Here is a 20,833-nt window from a genome sequence, read left to right on the forward strand (position 1 = left end):
TTTTAGAAGATTCAGATTTTCGGATCCAGGTGTGGAACCGGTTCATAAGATCCTATTCTGGAACCGGGTTTTGGGATCCAGGTCTGGAACTGGTTCTGAAAACCGGATCTCCAAGAACCGGTTCCTCCGGAATCGAAACTTTGTGGCCATTCCTAGTATTAGGGATGCGCACGAGACAAGATTTGTGGCTGTCTCGTCTCGAAAATGTGCTGTAAAAGTGATGACTCGCCTCGAAAAATGTATATTTATCTATTGGAAGAGCCGTGTCTCGACTCGAATTTTGTCAAGAAAATCCTGTCTCGACTCGTCTCGTGCGCATCCCTACCTAGTATCGTCAGCGCGCCAATCTTTGTCGATATCCCGCAGATACCGGTACCGTCATATGGCATGGATGATGGCTGCTCTTGTATCGTAGTGCTTCCCGCGACATGGTTCCGTTATTTTGATGAAAAGGGAGTCACGAAGTCGCTGAAAACATTGTTCGGCATTGTGCCAATGTGTTGTTTCAATCTTGATCCATGCACTTCGTTCGTCTTTGCGAAACTTATTGTTATAGGTCTTCCACTTTCCTGTTCTATTTTACATTACTGTTTCTTTTGACGGAAGGTCGTTACCACTCGTCACATTTCATCGGCTCACATTCTTTTATCAGCTACGGAACTCTTGTAGTGCTGAGACACAATCTTCTGACGACGTGAGAAGTGTTGCCACTACTTTTCTTCCAACCTATGTATTTCCTTCCTTTAGTATGTAAGTTCATTCTAAGCGACGATATATAACGACACTATTTCATCTTTTCTCTATCCTGGCATATATATATATATATATATATATATATATATATATATATATATATATATATATATATATATATATATATATATATATATATATATATATATATATATATATATATTAAAGAAGCAAAGGAAAACACACACACACATTATATTTTTATATGGTTCCAATTTTCCTCTGATTCGCACGGAGCTACACTCCGTACTTTTTGCTTTGCTTGCCCGGCATCGGAGTTTCCATTGCAGGTGTAACGACATCTTGTATTTTAAATGTAATTTTAAATATCTTTTCTTTCCGGGCAATGTGTGATTTTAAAATATGCACTAACTAGTTAGAAGAAGAAAAAGAAATAGAATCAAAATTGATTTTGATATAATAATTTGATGAGTTTTCGTCTTAAGGTTGTCATAACAACATTTTATAAATAAACGATATAATAATTCAAGGAACCATCATATAAAAGTGTGTATGCATAATCATAAAGGTGTATTTTATTTCAATAATTGTGTGCCACAATAAAAGCACGGAAAGATAAATGTCATATATACAGTTTTAAGTGATTTTAGTGATATAATATAGCTATAAATATGACTCAGGACCTATGTATATAACAAGTTATGTTATAATAATTTTGGTGGTCCTCGCCGTAGGATTGCTGTCATGTAGGAGACTGCATTGCAGCTCGACTCGACCATGGGTATTGCATTCCACTTGTCTTTCAGACTTTCAACAGGCCGTATACGGTGCGGACTCGACGTTGGAACAGGTGCCGCTAGAGGAATCCGAAAGCACAATAGTCCATTGGGCTGGTATCTGAACTCTTGACTGGGATGTCAGAGAAGAGAACTGCCAAATTCCAGTTTCCTGCTCCATATGGTGACAGAATTCGTACAGGTAGCTCAGCTACAGGACATAGTTTCAAGGCGTCCACAATGCTTTTGCGAACAACCATGAGGCGTACACCCCTGTCAATTGCATGGTAGATTGTCGCTTGGACCCATCACACGCTGTGTGAGGAATTTTCGGATAGAGCCATACGCCGAACTAAACACAATAGCGGTGGGGGTCCTTCTCACGGGAAGCCGGTTTCTAGCTGCTCGCGTCGGTGTAGTGGTCCCAGGACTCTGTGCCGCATAATTCCGTATAACTCGATTTACAGTAGCACAATCTACACGAAAATTATGCACTTGACACATTTCTACAATGCACGACGCCGTGAACTTAGTATCAAAAAGGGCCACAATGAGCCCAGAATCTGTTACGTTTCGGCAGCGTCAAACTACGCTCGATCACATTGCTCTACTGTGTGACTAAATTAGACACTATAACTTGCCTCATGGCAAGCTCGCGGCGATAGGTTGCGCATGCGCGGTACAGCTGTATATTGACTTCGGCTCAATATAACTAAATCAACCTCTGTATAATAGCATTCGGGCTTTCTGAAACTTGGTTAACGAATGCATAAGTAAATAACATTACTAAATTGTCTCGATAAAATAGCAAAAAAGAGTAACTTCGAAATAAAGTAATTTTTCTTCAATTTGTCCCCACAGAGATCGATACTTCTACTCAAAATCCATTCAAATTTTGAAAGCACATCCACAATGTTCACGTAAAAGAACTGAAATACACTAAAAATTTGTTTCTACAAAATTATTTTTTCTCAACTTTCTAATCCATAGGCTGAACTAAAAAGTGAAGTGATGCTAGAACTTTTGGTGGGCATACGCTAGATCGTTTACAAAAATATTACGTGTACTGAATCCCATATACGCTCTTTCTTTCGAAACTTTAAGGTAAGTATATACTAGACTATAAAAATATAAAGTCAGTATACGCCATATACTCCCCTATAGCCTATTACACCCCTCGAATTAAGTAACTTCCTGCAAATACTTTTTTTTTTTTTTAGATGAACCTCAAAGTGGAGATTTATGTTTAAAATAATTTATTATCTAATATTAAAAAAAAAAATTACAAAATTCTATGACAACTTACTTGTTATCCTAGAATATGGTGAGGTTTATACGGGAAAGAAGGAACGACTTTCGACGAAATGTTGGCATCCACTCCACTTCGTCATTAAGTGAGGTACATATTAGGCCACCGAATCATCAGACTACACTCTGCAAAGAATAATTCCATGATATTAGATCAGTCAGTACATAAGTGTAAACATATAAACATATGTATATGCTATCTTTATAATGTAGATAGATTCAACTTAGACCAAGCAAAAATGGGTATACAAGGATCATCAGATATGTAGTTCATTCTTATTTGAGAATAAAAAATAACTCTAAAGGAGAAATGTGAGTATTATTTCAAATTCTTACAAAACTATGAAGGTTGGTATATGTGTTTATTTAACTCAAATACTATTCATTGTGCTTATTTAACTCAAAAATAATGTTTGTTCTTATTTAACTCAAAAATTACTCTTTGTGCGTAATACTCAAAAACTACTTGATCAGTTTGAATGAAGCCATTCCAATATCTTCAATGGAAACTCACAACGGTTAGAAGATACTTAAGCTTAGATTGCTGACAGCTGATCAGTAGCACAAGTCATGGAGCAAGGTGTATAGAAAATTGAATATTAATTTCCCTTCGTGTAAATTCTTTTTCCAGTCCACTACTGATAATGAGTCTTGTTTCTATCAACGAGCCAGTGTCTTTAATCTTGAGCACATTGAAACGTGAAGTTCAATGCGTTGCAGTGAGACAAAGTCTTGTTTGTGGTACTCTACTCCAAATGTCCAAAGTTTAATTAACAATATTCTTTCGGAAATTCCATAGCATGGTCCTGTATTCACGAGCTGCAGCAATTTTTGTTGGATTTATTGTTAAAAACCAAGCATTTAGTCATGCCAACATCAAAAATCATGTCATTCCTGATGTATCTCTCTTTAAAGTATCAGTTCGCAAAGATTAGGTATTCGAGATCGCCCAGTCTCACTTCTGTTTTTTTTTTTTAGGGGGGGGGGACGGGCTATCTTGGGGGATTATCTCAAGTCCCAACTTGAGATAAATATCTCATTATTAACGGAACTTAAAAGGGAACTCAGCTCTGTATGGCAATGATTTCTTAGAACATATTTTCATGGGTTTATCGCACAACATGTTTCGACGTGTACTCATGACTAAACCTGTGGGTGACATCCATTTCCAAAATTTGTTGCAAAACCATAGATTCCATAAGTTAATGGGCTCCTTGTAAAATTAAATGAATTCTTTTACTTTGAAATGTTGTCGGGCCTTTACATGTGTGATCATTAAAACTAGAATGAAATGGATCGTAAATGAAAAATCAACGAAACAAATATTGAAAGTTGTTTTTGTGGAATCGAACATTTGACTTAGAACAATGAATCGATTCTGCGGAAAGTGAAAGTAAATCCTGTAGTTGGTTTTCACTTTAACTAGAGAAATAATTGTTGCATGAAATACACTAAGCATAATCTCTTCAGTATTACGCGAAATTCACAAGTTCATTCACCATAAACATAAACGAAAAGATTTTAAATGAAAGCACAAAGACTGAATTGTTGTTGAAATCAATATGTTGAAGACTTGCTGAATATATTCCTCCTTTGGAAGAAGACATTCCAGGTAAAAGAACTATTGCTCATATTATGGTAAAACAGTGACCACACTTGGATACATTTTTAATTACGCATTTGTATTCTAATTCGAGGACCCTGAATCCAAAATTTTTCTCTTTTGGAGGGGGCATATCCGTCCATGTCATGAGAGAAATGGTCTCGAAGTTAGGATATTTTAAGTATCGCTCGTGCTAATGTTACGTGCCCACGCTTACCAGTAGATACAGTTCTAATTACGCTTTTATATTATAGTAGTAGAATACCCTTCTTCGCACGGGGAGAATACGTTTGATTTTGGACATAAAGGGCTGGATTTGGATTCAAATGGCATTGGAAGTGCCACTGTTCATCTTAGCAACCCCGACAACTGTGGATACAATACTAATATCAATCATTTTCCATTATTTTTAATAGATCCCCAATACCCTTTCCCAAGTTTCACCGTCAAAGTGAAGTGACAAAAAACACCCCAGGTCTGAACCTAATCTACATGTATGTTGAAAATTTAATCGAGAGCGGTTTTTATGACATGTGTCGTCTTCCAAAAAACGATTCAATTATTTTTAAGTGATTATTTAATAGTTTAAAATTTTGTTCAATATTCTTTACTGTTCTAACTAACCGGGTCGTTCGCATATCTCACCTTATTGATGATCTGTACCCCAATTTTGAAATCTCCAACTTCCATCAATTCTTTTGTTCATTAAGCATTTACTGTAAACATTGAATAATTGAGGTAGCATTCTGTATCCTTGTCTAACTCTTCTCCCAATCTTCACACTGTTGGTTTCTCCTTGATTCACGCGCAACCTCACTGAGATTGCCAACCGTTTGGTATTTTACCGGACAGTTTGGTTTTGACCTTCTTTACGATGTCCGGTACGACCTTAAAACCGGACGTTAAATGTCCGGTAATTTTTCCTCTTATCTTACCAGTCCTATCAACAAAAGTACATTTTCAAGAGCGCAGCTAGCACTGCTTCATCTTCAACCACATTTCTCCATTAAATAATGCATCCAGATCCAGTAAAAGTATGTAGGCATTATAAGACATTACCAGCCCCAGCGAAGTATATTTTGTGCATGCCTAATTATATTGCCAATCATATTTGCTTTCCTGTTTTATATACCACGTATTATAGACTATTACCATGGTAGACTACAAAATTTACGTGTGCCGACTCAACCAAAACTGGAATAAGTAAGTTTAATAAATGCTTCAAAAGGAACTAAAGTTATTAAATTCAAACTCTGAATCTCTCAATTTTATGTGAAGTAACAAATTTAAGGTTGTTCACATTTTTGACGGGCGATGATATCACAACCTTAAGAGTACAGGTACTCCAGTAGGGTGTCTGGTATTTCCATTTTCAAAAACTGGCAACCCAAAATCCTTACTCTTTGCCTTATGTATAAGTTCCGAATAAGTCGACGGCTTCTCCAGTTGATCCTGATTTCTTTAAGTTTGGTTCCGGTCGAGAAAGGTCAAGTAAATTGGACACATCTTGTGAACAAATTGCCTTTTTCATATCCCATAGAGGGTAAGATGGAAGGAAAGCGAGAAGTAGGAAGAAAAAGAAATTATCAATAATTTGAAAAATAGAAGAAAATGTTGGGTGTTAAAGGAGGAAACTGAAGATCGAGAAATGAGGATAAATATTTCCAGACCCTATCCTAAGGGAGGGGTAGTTAGCTCTATTAGTTCCAGGACCTACCAACAGGGAGAATACTTAATAATAATAATAACAATTCTTTATTAGATTGGACAATACGTATGGACCTAAAAATATGTCTATTAAATTAAGGAATTCAAAATAATCTTTTTTAAAAAATATTTTCCCGCTAGATCCTAATTACAATTATCTTTTTCACCTTCTTTCGCGACTAAGTTGTGAAACTCCATTTCTACAGTAAAAAGGGAAATGAATAATGGTTTACATTCTTCCGAGTACAACCCATACAACATGAAAATAAATAAATAAAATGGAAAACAATATTAATGATACGTAATATTCCTTGTTATGAAGCGTTGGTAATTGCTTCCTATTTTTTTAGTAATTAAAAAAATCAAATACTTTCAAAGCAACACATTAAATATACAGAAAACATACACAAGTACTCTTTAAATAAATTACGTAAACAAACAGATACTTTTGTTTATAACGTCACGTTTTTATTTACGTATAAATGTACCCTATGACCGTGAAAGTCCGTCTAATGATACTTTCTGAACATTTCTTTTAATGACTCTACTTCATCACGCTTATAATGAGCTCTTTACCCTTATCCACCTATTAAGTGACGGCATTACTCTGCTTGCCTCGTAATTACGTAAACTTTCATTTAGTATCTGCGCAACGATCAACTCGTATTATGGATACTGCCTCTTGCGTTTTGCAGAAATTTAAACCAAACAAGTGTCATTATACAGACAATGTATAGTTCACACATTTTGTAAGGGTTTAAACAGCGTTGAAAAGGCATATGGTACATACGTAGTCCTCCTTAGTCTATTAACTACAACGCGTGCCTTTGTTGCACGAAGTCCTGGATTCGATTCCGGTGGGAAACTATCGAATGCACTGCAGTACAAAAGGAAAGTGCTCTTTTGATGAAGGTCTAAAACACGTGAGGGCATTTTAGTGAAACGGCAAAGGATTGAACTTTAGACTTTAAGATATAACTGTGCGAAATTGCAAAATTCTAATCGCAGCTTTTTTTTTTTTTTTCTGGTGTATTGTTGAAAAGAAGCTCTTTTGGATAGCGGTGTGAATAGATTTTACTGCGGAGAGCAACGAGTTGTCATAAAAATCTGTTGTCTGACGGTTAGTGATGAGCAAATGCAAGACCAAGACCAAGACCTGGGTGGTCTTGGTCTTGGTCTTGGTCTTGCACATGCGGTCTTGGTCTTGGTCTTGCAGTGGAACCCTCGGTCTTGGTCTTGGTCTTGGTCTTGCACACCTAGTCTTGGTCTTGGTCTTGGTCTTGCACACCCAGTCTTGGTCTTGCTTGCAAGAGTCTTGCAAGTTTTGCTTTTAAGAAATCTATGATTTTCATAAGTAAATTTTAATCTGGATATAAGGGATAATAAATCCTACATTGCGTCAATAGTGAGGGAAATACAATGTATGTTTCTAAATGTTATATAGGGCCTATTTTACCTTCGTGTAAGTGTGATGATACTGTACAACATAGGCGATGACCTTTACTTTTTTTTTCAATGGGTGATCACGCTTCACTATTTATAAGATAAATCACAACATTTCGTAATATTTTTATATGTTTTAACAGATCCAATACTCCACTGGTTCCCAAACTGGGGAGGCTATCCCTGACAGTGAGACGCATGAAAGAGAACCAAGACGGCATAGATTACTGAAATACCATAAATTGCAAAATTATTTTTACACTCTAAAGGCGTCAGATTTCTTTCTTTCCAACCACGATTAGCTCATCTTTGTATTGAAACTCCCAATTAAATATTGAAATTTTATTTTACGATTCTAATATGTACTGTATGAGGCAGAAATAAGAACATACGCAAAAACGATGAAACAGTTAGACTTTCGAAATGTGGACATGGAGAAAAAAGGAGAGAATCAGTTGGGTTGAACGGAAAACGAATGCGAAGGTTTTAGAAATAGTATCAGTAGGGGAGAAAAGAAGAATTTTAGATGTAATCAAGAGGAGCACATTGGCTGAGGAGGAACTGTATTATGAGGGACATGCTAGAGGGAGGGGGCGAAGGAGATTGTAGTTGAAGAAAGATATTAAGACAGAAAATTGCTACGTTAAGACGAAGAGATTAGCTGAGGACCACAGTCATCGAAGCTTCTCAGCTGCAGCAAGTGACCTGCCAATAATGGCAGAATAGCTATTATTATGACGATGATGGTATGTTTTGCAATATTGACCAAAAAAGAGAGAAAAAATTAAAATAATAATAATTAAACCTCTTAATATTTTAGAATATGAAATGAAATTAAATTTGTGAGTTTTACGTCCTACAATTATGCCGGCTAGGCTAAAGGAGACGGTGATGATGAAAAATGAATGAAAATGGTGGAAAGAAGTGGGAGGAAACGGGAGAACCCCGAGGAAACCCACGCACACGGTGTTTGTCCATCACAAAGTTCACTTGGCGGGGGCTGGGATCGAACGCGGGACACCAAACACCAGAGATGAACGCTCTACCACTGAGCCACCGCGGCCCCAATATTTTAGAATAATTTGAGTGAAAACTGAAAACGACTCAACTGTCTTTTTTAATATAAACTCAATTTATATAAATACTTTTGACCTACATTAGAAATACATAACAACGGCATCAAACTTCAAGTTATTTGAAATAAGTACGAAATCACTCTCAGTTGTGAATATAGATTATTTATTGTTGTATAATGTTATATCGTTGAATCCTAGATATGCCGTATACCTAAGGGGGCTATAAGTTATATTGATAAACAATTATTCAACGTATAAGCATCCACCTATGAAATCAAACTTGCGGTCGCATGCGCTAAGTTTTTGTCAATGTCATGAAAATGTTATTTCAATATTAATTTTATAAGTACACATTAAAAATTTCCAATGGATCCTTGAACCTCAGAGCCAAGGCCATACCCATGTAGTCGGCACCTATGATGTAAGGAATTGCCGATGTTCAATGCTACATTTCCCGTTAGTTTTGGAAGAAGAACACCATTAATATGTTTTTGAAATGAAATTAAATATCTACTTTAACGTCCGACGATTATAACACTGAGGCTAAGGGAAACAGTGATGATGAGAAATGGTGGAATGAAGAAAGTACGAGGAAACGGGAAAACCCACGCACAGGGTATTTGTTCACCAAAAAAGCTCACATAGCGCAAGCTGCGATCGAACCAGGGCCCCATGTACCAGAGGTGAACGCTCTGCCACTGAGCTACTGTGTCTATAACATGCTCTAGTTTATTTTTGCTTATCCACTTCTTATGGACACAACTATTCTTCATATGATTTCCCAAAATCCAATCATAGGCCGTCGTGAATGATCAAATGATGACCAAAGTAAATCAGACACTGAAGTAACAATTCATAGAATTATGCTGTCGGTCGTCTCGTGAACAACCGATTCAAAAAGCGACATACTGTAGCTGTATGTTACAGGAGCAGATCACTCACATGGATTGCATAAACTACTGGGAACACATTCACTCAGGCGGTATTTTTACTGGAGCCAAGAAGTTCACGTGAAAGATGTATCTAATGATTTTTCCCTTTCCTTTTTACATTCTATAAAAAATTCAAGTAGTGTCGGTACTTGTGCAAGACTCTTGCGCAAGAGTCTTGGTCTTGGTCTTGGTCTTGCAGGCATGGTCTTGGTCTTGGTCTTGGTCTTGCACCCCTTGGTCTTGGTCTTGGTCTTGCATCGGGATTCCTGGTCTTGGTCTTGGTCTTGGTCTTGGTCTTGCATGCAAGACTCTTGCAAAAACTGCAAGACCAAGACTCTTGCGCTCATCACTACTGACGGTGCTCCCATTGAACAATTATTTGAATTCGTAACTATGGATGAAACGTTTATTTCTCTGTTCAATCATGAAACAAAACGACAGTCAAAACAGTGGAACATTTCTCTTCACTCTCACTCAACGAATCTCGTACGATCCATCTCTATGTCATGTTCTGGAATAAAAGGGGATAATTCTGGCTGATCAGTATCAAAAGGACACACACTCACTGGCCAATACTGTGCAACTTTTCGAGAACAGATTACTTCTTTCATTGCAAGAAAATCAACTACAGATCGCAAGTTCAGGGTTCCTCTTGCACTGGAACAATGCACCACCATAAAGAACTGACATTGTATTCTACTTTCTGCAGCACTGTGTACTTCGAATCCCTTGCACACCCAGTAACTTCTGGCTGTTTCGTAAGCTCAAGGATTCCTTGCGGGGTTGACATCTTTCATTTACAAATTTCCCTCGGAAGCTGTGCACCACTGTCTCGAACACACACCAAAGTGACATCACATATTCCTCCGAAGGCGTATGGAGGTGAACGGAGATTACATTCAAAGTGACTGAAAGACCGTATCCAAATACTGAATATGACCTGAGTTATATGTAAACGGAACGTACTTTTAGTATGCACCTCGTGTATAATTTTGCTGCTGACAAAGGACGTAAATATAAATCAATCCATAGATTACATACTAGATAACATCAATCAGCTATGATCAAAAGGCACTACATTTTTCTGTTCCTCTTCTTGATCTGAACTAATGCACAACAGTAAGGGGACAGAACACTCTTTACCTTATAAATAATATCTACTTCCGCTTCTCATTACGTTATAAACTTCATGTCATACAAAGTTCATAGAGGATGAATGAAAAGTCAAATTTTAATATAGAACTTTCACGTTTTTATAATTTACTTATTAGTAGAACAAGGAATTTTGGGTGCAAAATTTTGGTTTTTAAAGAAGTAACGAATTTTGGTTTAAAAGGGTGCAAAAATTTGTTTCAAACGTAAATATCAATACAAACAGTATAAAAATTATTACATCATATATAAAGATTCAAAATTCACTCATGTATTAAAAAAAGTCTGCCTAAAGCAAGTTCGAGAACCACTGTCATTGAAGTTACAAGTCCAGAAAAATGTTTTTAAAAAATATTTTTAAATGATGCTGCAGTTAAGCGTGATTGGTCAATTTGATGTTGCCATCTCCCTTTACTTTATTCAATAGTTTTCGCCTAAAAGGACTGCGCTGAAGCAAAAATAATGTGATGCCACACACGCTCGGTTTCTTGTTTACTTATAGAAACAAAATGTGACAAAGGAGCGACAAGAAATAAAAACAATTAGGAGTGTTTATTTAATATTTTTATTGCAATACAAGCCAATTAGGGAATTTAATAAGAGTGCACTTGGAGCAGAACAAGTGATCCTCAGTACACTTTACATTATGTGGTTGGATTACTGGCGCGAACTTGTGTTACGATCGTTTATTAGGTGATCTTCCAAATTCGCCCAGAATTTACTTTTTGATTGCTCCGATTTATGGAATCGTTCTTGGGAACTGATCCTTGAACTGTTGAGAGGAATTATTCAGGTGATTTGGTTCCTATGAATGTTCTGCTCAAAGTGCACTTTTGCCGGGAATGGAAATTTTATTAATAAATATTGTATTGAGTTAACAAGTATCCATATCTTTCTGTTATGTTACTATTCATAGAATAATATATTGTAATCATGTAAGTATATACATAAGAAATGCATGTATTAAATGGCTGCTAGAAATTACATAGATTAGCACTCCAACAACAGATAGTATTATTAATGCCTAAATAATTGATTTCTCAACAAATATGAAGATTGCAGTAAATAGTTTCTGCAAATAGAATTACGTGTTTGGTTGCTTTGGTTAAAATGTTCCTCCTCAGCATTGAAGCTGTTTCAGGCATGGGCCTACAGATTAGTGTCGAATTAGAATTAGCGGATGAGTTCCCACCGGGAATCGAAACTGACTAATTGTGTAAATGTGATCCTGTTAATAGTCTGTGGAGAGCACATAAGTATAATTCGGAAGTTAAATTTGAATTGCAACTTTAAAAGTCACGCACTCATTACAAAGCCATTACAGTCCCACAGAAACAGATACATTTCATGATAATATCTTCAGTATAAATACTTCCCTATTACAAAAATAAATATACAATACACCGACACTTACCAAGATTTCTCGAAGAGTATTGCGCTATATTTCAGTTACTAAAGCAACGAAACAAATAACAATACTTCAATAAAACTTAATTATTTTTATATGAAAATGAACAAAAACATCATTGCAATCAGAAATCAATCAAAATGAACAGCCTATTAATTGTTTAATTTTGGCTATTACAAGCTGCACTATGTTCAGATAATAGCTACAAAAATAATATATAAAGTAGAGATGGCCAATTCAGGAATTTTTACTTTCCGAAATCCGGAAAATAAAACCATAAAATTCCAGATTTCCGGACATTCCAATTATTGCAAACTAACCTAAAACGTAAATTTTGCGTTAACGGTAAACCGCTACAGAACGAGGTCCTAGGCATGAAAAGTGACAGAGAACAAAATTTGGGAGGATCAATCCCAGGAGTCTGGTATGTGCTTAAATTAGATGAACCTAAATTTTACTGTGCAATTTGGATCAATAGCAGAACAGCTTGAAGTTCAACCTATTTCCGGGAATTTCTCTAGAATAGACGTTCAACCACCAGATAAACCTTCATCCTTCAACGTTCTACTAACCAGGTGAATCTTCATCCTACAGAGGAGCTAAACGTTTTCATCCAATAATTGGATGTACTTATGTTCTCTAGTAACCTTGCTTATGTTCAACAAAATTGTGGATGCGGCTCAGCTACATCCACTTTATAGGTGAAAGTTACGGTTTTACTTTTTACAGTGTACTTCCGTCATCCTTTCTTGCTATTCCAATTTTCAAAAACAGAAGTATATATATATATATATATATATATATATATATATATATATATATATATATATATATATATATATATATATATATATATATATATATATATATATATATATATTCCGTACATAAACCTTTTTATTATCCATTTTAGATTGAGCTTTCTAAATACTACATACTTTGATACATACATACATTATACACAGGGTGTGACATAAATGCATGGCCAAAAGTGACGAGGTGATTGGAAACATACGAATAAGTAAAAATGTTTTTATAAACATGTGTCCGATGCAGCTTCGTTCCCGAGATACAGAGTGTTCAATTGTCGAGTCCCTCAAATGACAAATTATGACAAAGTGAATGGAAATATTCAATATTACAGAAATAATACAATCCAGTGAAATTATGCCTGTGCAAATACATTTACGTTAACATAGAGATTGAAACTAATCAACAGTTGAGAGTTATTGGGTTGTCAGTGTTGGCAACCTGGTACAAAGCGTTGTTTTCTAATAGCCTTGTCTTTTGAAAACAAAGCGGAATTTACTCCATGTTTAGGAATGTTTTGATAGCAGCAATCATATGCTAACGTGTGGACATCTAGTGCTATTTGAAAACATAACATTTTCAACCAGGTTGGCAACATTGACAACCCAAAAACCTCAAATATTGATTAGTTTCAATCTCTATGTTAGTGTAAATGTATTTCCACAGACATAATTCCACTTGATTGTATTATTCCTGTAATACTGAACCTTTCTTTTTGCTTTCCCATAGTGAGCCATTGGAGGGACTAGACATTTGAACACCCTGTATCTTGGAAATAAAGAGACATCGGACCCATGTTTATAGGAACATTTTTACTTGTTTGTATGTCCGCAAATCACCTCGTCACTTTTGGTCATGCATTTATGTTACACACACACACACACACACACACAGAGAGAGAGAGAGAGAGAGAGAGAGAGAGAGAGAGAGAGAGGGAGAGGGGGTCATTACAAACTTCGTGAGGTGATTCCTGAGATCAAAACAAGAGAAAAAATCCTCTTAGAGTTTCTCGATTTTAGCTTCGGTTTCGAGATACAGAGTTGCCAACTTGGAATCCAAAATCGACTCAAAAAATGAGTGTGACAACAAAAACTCTCTGACTAGCTTTGCTACAGACTAGCTGACTAGCTTTCCAAGCTTAGCGGACCAAAAGCGTTGGGGTCCGGTTTAAAATCTTCTTTGCCATCTGTCTGTAATGAAGAATAGCGCCTGGACCTAAGCAGCAGAGAAACTGATTTCGGACGCGTGGACAATATCCTCGTGTGATAATGCAGACAGTAGATCGTTTCCATTTACCTAGCTTTCTCCGTGGTGTAGACGCTATTACCAATTTAGCCGCAGTGACTCGGATATATCAGTCGTTTCAGTTTGTTACTTCGCTCCCTGTAAAGCTGCGTTGTCACTTTACAGGAATCTTGCAGCGGTCATAAAAAAATCTTGCAACCCTACAATATTCTCCATGTAAACATGGTCTTGAAGGAACATACATTGTTTTCATCTCGCAAGGAGTCAAACCATGTGCAAATTTCTGGGTCATCTTGCTTGCTATCTGCTATCGCCCTCCCGCTGAAATAAAGAAAACAAAACAGTTCCGCCGATTCCGAAACAATAGATTATTTTGGACGGGGAGGGGAAGCCTGCCAAAATACACGATTTTAATGAGGTTCACTATTTGTCCATTAGAGTGCAGTGCTGCATGGGTGGAAATATCTTGCTTTCATAAAGTTGTAAAGAGTAAATAGAAATATCGGGTTACGAGATTTTTTAATGACAGCTACAAGATTCTTGTAAAGTGACAATCCAGCTTAAGGAATGCATGTTACTTTTACTGTGTATTGCAGTGCGTTGTAATCAGTTCCGCCTTAACGTAAAACCCACCAGTACATAAATAAACTGATCTGTACAATAGCCTATGACAGTACAACATGCAAACCAAATTCGATATATAAGAATGGCAGCACAGACAACCTGATGGCATCACTTGTTTTTCCCTAATCCCCAGCGTATTGCTACACATTACCTTTTGACAAGCAACTTTTCTGATAATGTTTCGCTTCTGATTTATGGTGAAGTATTCCGTGTATTCCCAATGAACGAACTGCTTTTTTGAGTCCAAGTTGGGCACTCTATATCTTGCAAACGAAGCTGACTTCGAAAAACTGCAACATTACTTTTTTCCTTGATGTAATCTCAGGAATCACCTTCTTAAGTTTGTGGGCATAGCACACTTATGTTCAGTTCCAATTGCCAGAAAGAATCCCCGCTTGGTATAGTGGCTAGCACGCCTGACTTCGGTTCGCGTGGTCCCGGGCTCGATTCCCGGTAGGGGTATAGTTGAACGACCAAAATCGTTAGCATTCCACTATAATCAGTAGGTCTATGTCTCCTTTAGCCTAGCAGGCATAACCGAGTGACGTTAAACTAAATCAAACCAAAAAACAATTGTCAGGAGTCATTTTGGATTCTAAGTTGGCAATCCTGTATCTCGAAACCGGAGCTGAAATCGTGAAACTGCAAGAGAATTTTTTCTCTTGTTTCAATCTCAGGAATCACCTCCTAAAGTCTGTAACGACCTTTTTCTTTACACCCTGTATATATAATGTTGAACTCCCATCTGATTTGCTCATCTTGAGAATTTTCAGTTCTTTATTAGTATGATCAATTAATATTTTTCTCTAATTAGATTTTATTTAACTTAAATGTAGAGTTTGCCAATTACACAAGCCAATTCGTGCCTTATCGCTGACATAAATGAAATCAAGTGTAACAAAGGTCTTTTTCCAGAAGAGAATTGCAATCAGAAACAATGTAAAATTTAGTTTATGATTTTGCTTTTACATAATCGTATATGTACTACTGTTCTAGGAACAGATTGCGTTTCATTTCCAGACAAAACTCATCCTTATCTTTATCTTCGAGAGATGCTAGGAGAAAAGAAAATCTTGTAATAGTGAAATTATTGAATTCGATATATCAACAAATTTACACATACCGAAGCCTGAAAGTCATATCGTGAAACACATTGGGACCAAATTTTAAACAACGTTGCTATGTGATTGTCAATGAGAAAATGGTATTTTCCCCTATATCAAATAATAATAATAATAATACGAGTAGTATACTGGTGATCAAAAACCAAGAATTGTTCTTTTTTTCTAAACTACATCGAATGATTTTGTTCATCTACAGGTACATATTAAAATACTAGGACGTTAATATGATTCTGGGCAATTCTGTATGTTTGAGGCTCATTTCTTTCAGCAAATGAGATCTCCGAAACCACAAGCTCTAGAAACGTGTCGTTTTCGCTGGTCGATTCCAAATTTTATGTAAATTTGCCACTTTTCATTCAATTTTTCTAAAAAAAAAAAAAAAAAAAAAAAAAGCCCCATTCGCCGTTTATAGCTTTGAGCCCATACGATTCACAAAATTTTGTCTTGTACATATTCTTGAACAATATGCAACCTTTGTAACTCGATAGTATTTTGGTTGCTTGTAACAGGATAAAATACCATCCTATGCTCGAAACATTTAACTTCCAAAGAACGAGAAAGATATTTCGTGCTTTTCAAGTATCCTCGTAAACAAAAATGACTGCCATCGCTCCTTGCCATATCATACAAGATACATGATGCCTGCAGAGTATGTGTCCACTCATACTAAGTGCAGGTTTTATAGGAATCTATGACAGAGGTTTTGTGATGACTAGAGAATTAAGGAGCAAATCTGTGGAGTTAAAAAAATGAGATGAAATCTCAGTTTTTCGTCCCACGTTTATGCCGGTTAGGATAAAGGAGACGGTGATGATGAGAAATGAATCAAATGGTGGAATGAAGAAAGTGAGAGGAAACAGGAGAACCACGAGGAAACCCACGCACGCGGTTTTTGTCCACCACAAAGTTCACTTGGCGCTAGCTGGGATCGAACCAGGGGCCCCATACACCAAAGGTTAACGCTCTACCATTTTTGCGCCTCATTAATTTGCTTATCTACTTATTGCTAGTTTCTACTTACTTTTATTCGCTTTTTACTTGTTTAACTCCCTTTACCAGTAACCTCACGAATACAGGAACATCGAGAACAATTACAATTCCAAAGGCTCCCCCACCGTGGGGGACCCCGTACACCAAAGGCGTACGTGCTAGCCACTAGACAAGCAGAGAGGGGGAGCCACCACGTCCCTTTGTGAAGTCAGAGTTCAGATTTGCAGCATCAGTGCAATATCATGTCTGAAAACTCAAAAACAAAATATTATGGAATATACTGGGTGGCCCAAAAGTAAGTATACATTACCATCCCGTATTTTATATCATTTCTTATTGTTATCAAACAGATAGACCTAGTTTCTTTATTATTTGATCTTAACATGTTTTTACTTATAACTTAAGCCCGGAACAGTCGAAACAAATAAATTCATAAACTAAAATATTATACTTGATCAATGCAGGGGTATATACCTACTTTTGGGCCACCCTGTATATAATACAGTATATATCACACTTGTCCTAATGGAAATGGAACTGAATGATTGAACATTGATCAGTGCTCTTCATTGTGTTCCTACAATTACTTTATCAATTTACAAATTTTATACTACGAATCATTTAACATTAAAACAGCGTTTGGTACCTAAGACTTATGTCAACTAGTGCTGCTTACGACACTCGTGAAGTTCCTCGTCTCGAAAAAAAGACGAAAATCGTCGTTTCTTGTTTCGTCTCGTATATCTCAAAGCCCTATTAGTTATAACCTTTCATGTACTATTACACAGTTCAGTTTCTAATTTTTTTTTTAAAAAAAAAAGCTCTCACCTAAGCACCTAAATACAAATTAACAGCTTATAAGATTAGTGAGGAAATGCTGAAATCTTCAAGACATCGAACAACAGTGAAAGTACGTTAAAAGCTATAATATTTCGGCAAAAGACGCCTTCTACAGACTTTTTTCCTCATGGTGAAATTAAGAAAGTTGCTCGTAACGAGACTTTGCCGGTAGGTAATGGCAACCAGCACAGCGAAAACAAAAGCACAATTATATATATAAATCTCTAGCATTGCAAAACAACAACAAATAAATTATAATTACTTACTTATGAGATTTCTGTAGATAGCTTCAGTCGCTTAATCCTATCAATAACTACTTGCCTTAACTTCAAATTTTATTTTCACATGATATTCAAACTACAAAATAAACCAATAGCATTTCCCGAATGATGTCATACTATGTGCTGAGACACCCTGTCTGGTGTAACCATAGCGGAAATGAGTCAAAGGTTGGTTTGTTATTTGTATATGAGAAAATAAAAAGTAAGGGAATATTTAACTGGCAAGGTGTTCATTGTTCCATGCGACAGCTGGCACGATGTAACATAAACAACTGTTTTATTATTATTTTTTTTTTTAAATGAAGAACAATGTTTGGATATTGCAACGTACGTAATTTTGTACTATTAAGACGAGACGAGAAAAAATAAGTGTTTTCTCCTTTCGTCCTATATATATATATATATATATATATATATATATATATATATATATATATATATATATATATATATAAACTGTCAATGTTCTCTAGTCGGGAGGTCCCAGATTCTCAAATTGCGTGCTGTCCACTCTGACTGCGTTTCTGGTGGGATTTCCTTAGAGCCCTCATCTTTATGTTAGGGTGGAACTATATGCCAAAGACGACTTTCTTTAATCTATATAGGTTGTTCTAGGTTGTTCGTCCTTCATTTCATTTTTCTTTTAATAAAACACGGAGCTTTAATGGTACAGTGCTTGTCTGTTACAAGGAGTCCTGGTTTGATCCCAGGTCACATGAGTTTGGGTGGACAACAGCACGTCTATTTATGGGTTTTCTTGAGCTTATTCTGTTTTTCTCCACAATCCCCATCAGTTCCTTTCATATGATTATTTACTTTCATTAATAACACTTTCACTTTCCTCTGTCTCCTTTAGCCTTAGACATAATCATGAGACGTAAATTTGAAAGATTTCATATCTCTTTATAATAAATAAATAAATCACTAAGGATGCGTATGCGATCAATGAAACTCATGCGATCTTGACCAAACTTAGCATAGTGATAAACTTTCACGAGCTTAGTTTGGACTTTTCGTTAAAAAAAAAAAATCCCTAATTGCTATTTAATATAAAAGTATATGAAATTAATCTTTTCTGTATTACTTAATTTGAAGCATAATAAAGTAAATGATCAGACGATTGACAGCTATGTTGTACAGTATATGCAATGTGTACTTTAACAAAGATTTGCATATAAATTCAATGACAGACGATGCTTTTTTTTCCACAATAGGAAAACTTCAGTTTCTTAAACTTTTAGAAATCTTTGCAACAAATTCTTACGGAATTTTAACACAACTGTCTCGTATATGTAAAACAGTGTTTTAGTTATGTTATTATATGTAGTATGTAAATAACTGTTAGCAGTATATGTGAGACTACTAGCAGTATATGTGAGACTATTAGCAGTATATGTGAGATTATCAGCAGTTTATTTACGATTATTAGCAGCATATGTGAGACTATTAGCAGTACATGTGAGATTATTAGCAGTACATGTGAGACTATTAGCAATATAAATGATATTATTAACAGTATGCATGAGACTATTAGCAATATATGTTAAATTATTAGCAATATATGTGAGATTATTAGCAGTATATGTGAGACTATTAGCAATATATGTGAGATTATCAGCAGTTTATTTAAGATTATTAGCAGTATATGTCAGACTATTAGCAGTACATGTGAGATTATTAGCAGTACATGTGAGACTATTAGAAATATAAAGTGAAAGCATTATCAAAATATAACCATTTTGAAAGTGAAGCCGGTGTGGGATCGATGGGGACTTTTAGTAGACTATGTTTTAAGGTTTAGTTTGAACTATCGATATTGAGAAATTCAGCTTTCATTTAATTAGTCCGATATCAAAGCATATCTTTCCTGGGCTAAGATTGTATGAACCGGAATTAAAGCGACAGTCAAATGCGTGGCGTCATCCAGCGTCAGCACATTCGAAAACAATCTTACAAGAATCGGCATTTGAAGATGATGACGGTCGTGTCACAGAACTATAAAGGAGTTATCCTTGCCACAGTGTCCTACAAGGTGTTGCAGTGAATCCAGAATATTATGTCAGTTACCTTCGTGACCATTGCGCCCTGGGCTTAGACGCAAAAGTCTTCTGTAATCGGAACACACCATTCTCTATGATACAGCGCAAGTAATGAAGTACTGCACACTGCAAGGGCGCCGATTTCTCTGTAAATTTGGAGGGGGGGAGGCATGCAGATGCAGATGGCATATATATGAGGATTTTAAGACAAATTGCATTCAAATTATGCCAAATATTGTATATTCACAAATGCAATGAGGAGGCCCACATGAGCTTTGGGGGCCCCGGGCCCCTCTACCCCCCAGAATCGGCGCCCTTGGCACACTGTCCAACATAATTTTTACCTCCAGGAAAATGATAGGGGATTCTGAATGATTTCGGTGTCTAGAAAACGAAAATGATAACAATTTTTGCACATCACGTCACAGTTTTGAGATATTGCGTGAGTTATATTTCGCTTATAAATATAATTTATTGAAATGAAGAAAGTAAAGTAAGCCCAGTAAACCATCAAGAATCGAAGAATGGAAGTTTAAAACATTTTGCCCTAAAGATATTGTACCTCTCACAGCCCTCTTATCTCTTTTTTCAAATAGATAATTATCAACAGTGTTGCCAACAACGTTAACAATAATGTCACTAAACTTACTGCGAAAAGTCGTTAGAAACCTTAATTGTAATGGAAGTAATGTTAGTTAATTAGCTGTCCGTCATTTCAAAAGTACAATTCCCAGTTTAACAATGGTAAACGAAACAAATTT

At 36.1% G+C, this 20,833-nt stretch overlaps 1 protein-coding gene across 6 annotated transcripts in view; it reads right to left on the bottom strand.

The window, feature by feature from the left end:
- axo (axotactin) overlaps positions 1–20,833 on the bottom strand; it is a 368,436-nt gene that overhangs the window by 219,574 nt on the left and 128,029 nt on the right. For all 6 annotated transcript variants that reach the window (XM_081747155.1, XM_081747148.1, XM_081747149.1 and 3 more), the window contains exon 2: positions 2,797–2,924. The gene's annotated coding sequence lies outside the window, so the exon portion shown is untranslated. The remainder of the gene's footprint in view (positions 1–2,796; positions 2,925–20,833) is intronic.

The sequence above is a fragment of the Thermobia domestica genome, chromosome 18 (genome assembly GCF_964235325.1).
Source record: "Thermobia domestica chromosome 18, izTheDome1.hap1.1, whole genome shotgun sequence".
NCBI classification, from domain to species: domain Eukaryota; kingdom Metazoa; phylum Arthropoda; class Insecta; order Zygentoma; family Lepismatidae; genus Thermobia; species Thermobia domestica.